This window comes from Buceros rhinoceros, unplaced genomic scaffold, assembly GCF_000710305.1.
Source record: "Buceros rhinoceros silvestris isolate BGI_N320 unplaced genomic scaffold, ASM71030v1 scaffold14162, whole genome shotgun sequence".
Classification (NCBI taxonomy): domain Eukaryota; kingdom Metazoa; phylum Chordata; class Aves; order Bucerotiformes; family Bucerotidae; genus Buceros; species Buceros rhinoceros.
Window position 1 is genome coordinate 24,431 of NW_010397309.1, and position 6,688 is coordinate 31,118.

Sequence of the window (6,688 nt, forward strand, 5' to 3'; positions counted from 1 at the left end):
GGGAGGAAAAGAAAAAAGAAGAGAAAGAAATTTTAAAAAGCTCCAGAAATAACAAAGTCTAAAATTCACAGAAGTGCCAAATGGAGCCTGGAGGCGACCCAGCTATTCTGTAGGGCTGCTGCCAAGGTTTTGTAGCAGAGCTTGTCCTGAGCTGCATCACACAAGCCACTCTGTGTCACTTGATCTGAAGCCAGGCATTGGTCCCTTGGGTGGATAGCTCTGTGTGTTGTGAATCAGCTACTGGCATCTTGCAGGTGTAATTTAGATCTTTGGCTGTATAAATTCACAGCCTGATACACTTTAAAATCTGCAACAGCATCAGTCCCCATGTGCAGTCAGGGGAGAAGGAGGGATATCTCTGATCATCTATCAGTTTGGGATTATTTTGGGTGTGTTTGTATCTGTTTGTTTCCTCTTACTTATTCCACAGGCCCCTGAACATATTTTATTATTACACTTAATTTTTAATAAAGCTGTGGCTTATGACCTTTTTTTCCATAGCAAGGACTTCTATTCGCATGTGAAATGAGAAAAGGGAGGGAGAGGGTTGTGAAAAAACTCTAGGGAAAAAATGAGAGAAAAAAAAATTTACAGAACCCAACACGTCCACAAAAACAAAAGTGGGGTTTTTTTGTTTTTTCTTTGTAATTACGAGGTTTGCTAAGAATGAGTCCAGATAAGATTGCAGCAGAAGCACTCTGAGCTAACTTGAGCTGGAATCTGAGGAGTTAATCAATCTCCAACTCAAGGGATGGAGGTTTTCCACCAGGATCCTGTACTATCCTGTATAATATTTCTACAGTTTATCTGTATAGCACAGTTATGCTCATTGGATGGTTTTCCATTCCATTCCATCAGCATTGAATATTTTCTCATACTTTGCTCTGATTGTTGGCCAAATATGTTGGAAGCCTTAATGCTTCATATTTTAGGCAGCTATTGTGGTTTAACCCCAGTCAGCAGCTCAGCCCCACCCAGTCACTCACTCAGTGGGATTCGGGAGAGAATCGGAAGGGTGAAAGTGAGAAAACTTGTGCGTTGAGATAAAGTCAGTTTAATAGGTAAAGCAAAAGCTCCACACACACAAGCAAAGAAAAACGAGGAATGAATTCATTACTTCCCATTGGCAGGCAAGTGTTCAGCCGTCTCAAGGAAAGCAGAGCTCCATCACGTGTGTCTTGGGAATAACTTGGGTTACTTGGGAAGACAAAACCCGTAACTCCGAACACGATTTGTTCTTCCCTGCAGCTTTTATTGCTAAACATGACGTTGTATGGTATGAGATATCCCTTTGTCAGCTGTCAGCTGTCCCAGCTATGTCCCCTCCCAGCTTCTTGTGCATCCCCAGCATACTTGCTGACTGAAAGTCAAAGAAAGTGAACATCCCCACCCTGATGAACAAGATGGGCAAGCTGGTATCAAGAGGTGAGAAGGCAGCTGAGGTGCTTGACAGCTCTTTTTGCCTCAGGCTTCACTGACAACCTTTCTTCTCACACCTTCCCAGTCGATGGCCACAAGACAGGGTCAGGGATGCAAAGTTCCTCCCACCGTAAGAGATTAGGTTTGTGGCCATCTGAGGAACCGGACCTGGTGCATCCCAGAGTCCTGAGGGAACTGGCTGATGTGGTTGCCAAGCCACTCTCCATGGTATTTGAAAAGTCCCGGCAGTCAGGTGAAGTCCCTGGTGACTAGAAAAAGGGAAACACTGCAACCCTTGTTAAAAAGGGTAGAAAGGAGGACCCTGGGAACTACCAACCTGTGAGTCTTACCTCTGTGCCTGGTAAGATCATGGAACAGATCCTTCTAGCAGCTATGCTAATGCACATGGGAGGACAGGGACCTGTGAACTACCAACCTGTGAGTCTTACCTCTGTGCCTGGTAAGATCATGGAACAGATCCTTCTAGCAGCTATGCTAATGCACATGGGAGGACAGGGAGGTGATTTGAGACAGCCAGAAGACCTTCACCAAGGGCAAGTCCTGCCCGACTAACATAGTGGCCTTCTATGGTGAAGTGGTTACATCGGTGGACAAGGGAAGAGGTATGGATGTCATTTGTCTTGACTTCCATAAAGACTTTGACATGGTCTGCCACAACATCTTTCTCTCTAAATTGGAGAGATCTGGATTTGATGGATGGGCTGCTCAGTGGATAAGGAATTGGTTGGATGATCACATCTACAGGGTAGAGGTCAACAGCTCCATGTCAAGGTGGAGATCAGTGGCAAGTGTATTTCAGGTGTTCATAATGGGACAAGTGCTGTTTAATATCTTCATCAATGACATAGAAAGGGGGATTGAATGCACCCTCAGAAAGTCTGCAGATGACACCAAGCCGAGTCATGCAGTTGACATGCCTGAGGGATGGGATGCCATCCAGAGGGACCTGGACAAGCTGGAGAAGTGGGTCTATATAAATGTCATGAGGTTCAACAAGGCCAAGGGCAAAGTCCTGCACCTGGGTCAGAGCAATCCTCAGTATCTACACAAGCTGGGAGATGTAGAGGTTGAGAGCAGCCCTGTGGAGAAGGACTTGGCCGTACTGGTGGATAAAAATCTGGACATGAGCTGACAACGGGCACTTGCAGCCCAGGAAGCCAACCATATCCTGGGCTGCATCAAAAGCAGCATAGCCAGCAGGTTGGGGGAATTGATTCTCTCTCTCTGCTCCACTCTTGTGAGACCAAATCTGGAGTACTGTGTCCAGCTTTGGAGTCCTCAGCACAAGAAGGAATGGACCTGTTGGAGAGAGTCCAAAGGAGGGCCACAAAAATTATCAGAGGGATGAAGCACCTCTGCTGTGAGGACAGGCTGAGAGAGTTGAGGTTTTTCAGCCTGAAGAAGAGAAGGCTCCAGGGAGACCTTATTACAGCCTTTCAATCCTAAAGGGGGCTTATAAGAAAGCTAGGGACAGACTTTCTAGAAGGGCCCATTGTGATAGGACACGAAGTAATGTTTTTAAACTAAAAGAGAGGACTTTTAGACTACATATAAGAAAGAAAATTTTTACAATGAGGGTGGTGAAACTTTGTAAGAGTGTGCCCAGATTGGTGGTAGATGCCCCATCCCTGAAAACATTCAAGGTTAGATTGGATGGGAATTGCAAAACCTGATCTAGTTGAATGTGTCCCTGCTCACTGAAGTGTGTGTGCGGTGGTGGTGGTGGGGAGTTGGACTAGATGATCTTTGAAGGTCTCTTCCAAACTATTCTACGGCGGTGCAGCGTGACAAGCAGAAAAGACCCCAAGGATGTGGAAGCACTGTTCTGCAACAGCTAAAACTTCTTTGTGTTACCAACACAAATTTGTTTTGGTCAAAAATCCGTAAGATAGGATCATACAAGCTACTAAAAAGAAAACTAACTCTATCCCAGCCAAAACCTTTTCCAGGAGGAAAAGGCAGTATGAGATTGTAATTGCGGAAAATTGTTAAATTTACTTGATATCTTCCTTTTAAACTTATTTTTAAGTGCCTTTCCTGTTTTATTCCACTGCATTTCTAACCTACTTAAAAGACATGCAGTATAACATCCTGTCCTTGCTGAAATCAACTAGCTTTTGACAGGTCTGGATTTAACCCAGGAACTTTTAAGAAAACAAAATAAATTGTAGTAAAATATATAAAAGATTTTGGCAGGTAAATCTGTGAATCTTTTACTATATTCAGTGACAATATGATATGATTTGGGAAAGCAAATCTTTTTAAAAATTGACAAGAATTTTTTTTTAGAAAAAATGCAGAAAAAAGAATCATTGTCTTAAAATTTGGGAAAAAAGCTATAAAATCATCTAACCAGCTATTTTCTGGTTACACTTTATCAAGATAAAATAAATTAGATTCACTGAAGGAATTGCCTTCAAGAAATAATTTGACCATCTCTCTAGAGCAAAAAAAGTGCAAAACAAAAATAGTGTAGAATCATCTGTTTACTCTTCCTTCCTTTTTAAAATGGTCAGATGTAATTTTTATTGGTAGCAATTTGGTGTTAGTAAATAACCAACAATTTATTACTCGGTTCATGACATATTACTTCTCCAACCTGCAGAAACTTATTTCTTTGATGCATAAACCACTTTTTAATTTATCACCTCTTGAGTGCACTTAAGCAACTGTGATTCAATTAAACCAATGTTCAATGGCTGTGCCTGTGTTTCACGCTTGGCTGATAAAAGAAAAAGAAGTGATACATTACAGTTATTGATTGACTATAGTTTACTTACGGTTTTAACCTATAAGTCTTTAACAATCACCTTAATATTTTTGTGCGTGTGAGGAGAATGATGAGATGATAAAAGAAAGCTACAAGTGCAATCCATGCTGAGAAAGGAGAAACATGCTTTAACTGTTCATGCAGTGAATTTACCTCTCGTGACCTCTTGTCGGTTCTAGAGAGCAATTTTCCCTCCTTACATCCATAACAGGGACGTCAGGAGCGCTAGTAATGCAATATTCCCTAAACTGGAATAGCCCCCAATGCTATTTAAAGGGATTTTTATAGGGATTCAGTCTCTCATTTATTCGTGTTAGTTCGCCATACGCCCTGTGACAGGCTTTCTGGAAATGATGTAATTTCAGTTTGTAATATCAATGCATCAGAGAAAGGAAAACATCTTTAAAAATAATGATGGTGAGGAAACTAAATCAGACACCAGTATACTGACTAGTCCAAGGTCACAGTCAGAGCTAAAAAGGACATTTTTATTTTATTTTATTTTTATTTTTTTTTACATTGGGCCAGGCCGGATTTGAATCGAGGAAAGCACACTAAATTCAGAGGAACCTAATCCAGCTGAGGGAATGAAGAACACAAAGATGGATAAAGCCCAATCCTTTAAAATGCAAAGGAAGAAAAAAAATAACACAGTTGCACTACTTTCACTCTCAATTTATCCTGCTGTATAGCGCTTACAGGGAAGCTTTGAAATAAAGAAACTCAGAACACGAAGTGGAAGGGTAGACAGTGAGAGGTACTTCAGGTGCTTACCCTGCTGTATACTTCCCAGACTCGTTGGAATGATAGCTCTTGAAGATGTTGCCTTGCAGGGGTTCACAAGAGCAAGGCAAAAGGCTGTTTGTGTTTGGCTTTTTATTAATTCATTTGTGCAAGAGACAATTTTCAGGGACGCTCTTTCATAAGCACAGCTGCCAAGACATCTCCTCGGAAGCAAACTGCAAAATCTTACGGACATGAACATTTCTCCTGAGACTCTTGTACTCACTAAATCCTCTTGCACAGCCCACAGAAGAGGTTGGGTGAATTTAAAGAGTACAGAACATTTTTGTAAAGATAGATTTAAATGATCACAGAAACAGTAAGTTGGAACCAGTGGAAAATTATCCTTTAAAATTTTATTTAGCATAGAACAGCTTTTCACAAATATAAGGGTTTTTTTTAAAGAAACACTGATTTTTTATATTTTTTCCACTTTATAAAGGTATTTTCTGTAAAAATAGAAAACATTTCTGCAGGATTCATGTTGGTTTTGCTTTTTAAGGAAGAAAATTCTTTTTTCTCAACAAATTCATTGTGTTCCTCAGGTAGTGAGGTAGCAGCTGAGCAGTCAAGTGAAGGTGAGAACCAGCAGGACCCCAGGAAGCTGTAGTATTCTTCCAGAGATTTGTGATAGGAATTTGTCTTGAAGCTGATGCTAGACCTAAACATTGAGTAGAGCTGATTTTTATTTTGTTTTCTAAACTTATTTTCTCAATCTTTTCATGATGGATGACAGCCATGGAAATATGAGGGTTGTCTTTGTTGGTGTATTTGTTTATTTGTTTGTTGGTTTTGGGGTTTTTTTCCCCCTGTCTAGGCCTCTCTCCTGTGTTGTTGCTGTTCTTCATATTGTTCCCAGTTTGTTTCAGCCAGCTCTTTGGATAGGCATTATGGTTACTTTGTATTGAGCCATTGCTTTCTGGCTGTGGCTTCCACCCCTAATTTTGTACATAATGAATGAAATAGAAGAAAAACAAACACAATAGCAAAACATGTCATTATCCTTTGCATCTTTTCCATGCTTTTTGCTGCTCATATGCACATCATTTGTAGTGCTGCCAAGAGCATCTGAGCCTCAGTCAGCTACCTTTGGGATTGTAATTCCTTTATGATCTGTTTTCCTATTTATTTTGATCTGAATGGCTTAGTAGTGCAGCTTGGAAAAGGTACAGGCAAAGGACTTTGGACTAAGTTTCTGTTGAATCAACATGAGCCATTTCACATACCATTGGGTACTTGCACAATACGTTTTGGACTGGCAATTGGTCTTGAGAACATAAATCAAATCCATTTATTTTCTTTTTAGCTTCTATCTCACTTGAGCAGCAGACACTCTTATCACGAGTCAATGCTATACTAGCAACAGATTACAACTGAAGAAGAATAATGGATACAAGAAGTTCATTCATCTATCTATCTTGCTATTTAACCTTTATGTATTAACAGAACAAGTCTGCTGCACAGAATTCACTCCATGTAGTTTTCTCTTCCCTAGTCCTTGCGTATGGAGATATAATTGCAGGGTTTTTTCAAGAAGAGTGGAAAGAGGGACGTGATCTGCATTATTCATAGGTGAAAAAAAAAAAACCTGCCTAGAGGTAGGTGTGGCAAATTGAATTAAATCACATGGAAAACCACTAATTAAACTTAACAACCTAAAGTATATACAGAAGAACCCAGTACAGTTCTCTCTGA